Source organism: Athene cunicularia (genome assembly GCF_003259725.1).
Source record: "Athene cunicularia isolate RWA chromosome 1 unlocalized genomic scaffold, athCun1 chr1_part2, whole genome shotgun sequence".
Lineage (NCBI taxonomy): Eukaryota > Metazoa > Chordata > Aves > Strigiformes > Strigidae > Athene > Athene cunicularia.
Genome location: NW_020799092.1, coordinates 30,257,927 through 30,260,349, shown reverse-complemented (window position 1 = coordinate 30,260,349; position 2,423 = coordinate 30,257,927).

Here is a 2,423-nt window from a genome sequence, read left to right as displayed (position 1 = left end):
TTGCCAGTTGGCCTTTCTCCAGCGATCCAGCCATCCCCACAGAGCATTAGCTACCACCCATGAGTCGGTGTAGAGATAGAGCCTCAGCCAATTCTCTCGTTCAGCAATATCCAAAGCCAGCTGGATGGCTTTAAGCTCTGCAACCTGACTCGATCTACCTTGTCCCTCAGTAGCTTGTGCAACTCATCGTGTGGGGCTCCATATTGCAGTTTTCCACTTCCGGTTAGTGCCTACAATTCGGCAGGAACCATCAGTGAAGAGGGCGTAACGTCTTTCAGTCTCAGGTAGCTCATTATATGGTGGGGCTTCCTCAGCACGAGTCACTTGCTCTTCCTCTTCTTCAGAAGATAATCCAAAAGTCTCACCTTCAGGCCAGTTCGTTATAATTTCCAGAATCCCAGGGCAATTCGGGTTTCCAATACAGGCACGCTGTGTGATGAGAGCAATCCATTTGCTCCATGTGGTGTCAGTGGCGTGATGCGTAGAAGGAACCTTTCCTTTGAACATCCAACCCAGCACCAGTAGTCGGGGTGCCAGGAGGAGCTGTGCTTCTATGCCGATTACCTCTGAGGCAGCTTGAACTCCTTCATAGGCGGCCAAGATTTCCTTCTCTGTGGGAGTGTAGTTGGCTTCACACCCTCTGTAACTTCAGCTCCATAATCCCAGTGGTCGACCCCGAGTCTCACCAGGCACCTTCTGCCAGAGACTCCAGGATGGACCATTGTTCCCGGCTGCAGAGCAGAGCATGTTCTTCACCTCTGGTCCTGTCCTGACTGGGCCAAGGGCTACTGCATGAGCAATTTCCTGCTTGATCTGAGAGAAGGCTTGCTGCTGTTCAGGCCCCCAGTGGAAATCATTCTTCTTGCGGGTAACCAGGTAGAGAGGGCTCACGATCTGGCTGTACTCGGGAATGTGCTTTCTCCATAAACTATGGCGCCTAGGAAAGCTTGTGTTTCCTTCTTGCTGGTCGGTAGAGACATTGCAGTGATCTTATCGATGACCTAAGCGGGAATCTGATGTCGTCCATCTTGCCACTTTACTCCCAGGAACTGGATCTCTCGGGCAGGTCCCTTGACTTTGCTCCTTTTGATGGCAATGCCGGCTTCCAGGAGAATCTGGATGATTCTCTGTCCTTTCTCAAATACTTCCTTTCCTGTGTTTCCCCACACAATGATGTCATCGATGTATTGCAGATGTTCTGGATCCTCACCCTTTTCCAGTGCAGTCTGGATCAGTCCATGGCAAATGGTGGGACTGTGCTTCCACCCCTGGTGCAGTCGGTTCCAGGTGTATTGCACACCCCTCCAGGTGAAAGCAAACTGGAGCCTGCATTCTGCTGCCAAAGGAATGGAGAAGAAGGCATTGGCAATGTCAATAGTGGAGTACCACTTTGCTACTTTGGACTCCAGCTCGTACTGAAGTTCCAACATGTCTGGCACAGCAGCGCTCAATGGTGGCGTGACCTCATTCAGGCCACGGTAATCCACCGTCAGTCTCCATTCTCCACTGGATTTACGCACAGGCCATATAGGGCTGTTGAATGGTGAACGGGCCTTGCTGACCACCCCTTGGCTCTCCAGTTTATGAATCATCTCATGGATGGGAACCACAGAGTCTCTGTTGGTACGGTATTGCTGGCGGTTCACTGTTGCTGTGGCGATTGGCACCTGCTGTTCTTCAACTCTTAGCAGTCCCACGGCAGAGGGGTCATCTGAGAGGCCAGGCAATGTATTCAGTTGTCTGATATCTTCTGTCTCCACAGCAGCTATCCCAAAAGCTCAACGATGTCCCTTTGGGTCTTTGAAATACCCATTTCTGAGATAGTCTATGCCGAGAATGCACGGGGCCTCTGGGCCAGTCACAATGGGGTGTTTCTGCCACTCATTCCCAGTTAAACTCACTTCAGCTTGCAGTACAGTCAGCTGCTGGGATCCTCCTGTTACCCCAGAAATAGAAATTGGTTCTGCTCCCACATACCTTGATGGTATCAGAGTACATTGAGTGGCGGTGTCAACCAAAGCTGTGTATTTTTGTGGGTCAGATGTGCCAGGCCATCGGATCCACACAGTCCAAAAGATCCGATTATCCCTTTCCTCTACCTGGCTAGAGGCAGGGCCCCTCTATTCCTGGTCATGGTACATGCTGCTTCCCTCCGGTGAATATGCTCCTGAGGTCCCTTCAAGAGGATCGGTCATATTATCGTTCCTATACCGTCTGGAGTTCTGTGCGCGAGAGACTGGAGCAGCGTTGGCTCTAGATGAGCTTCTTGGGGTAGTTGTCCCTCTTTTTAGTTCACGTACCCGGCCTGCTAAAGAGGAGGTGGGTTTTCCATCCCACTTACTCATGTCTTCTCCATGTTCCTGAAGTTAAAAACAGAGATTACCTCGTGGGGTGTATCCTCTCTCCCTGGTTGGGGGACGCCT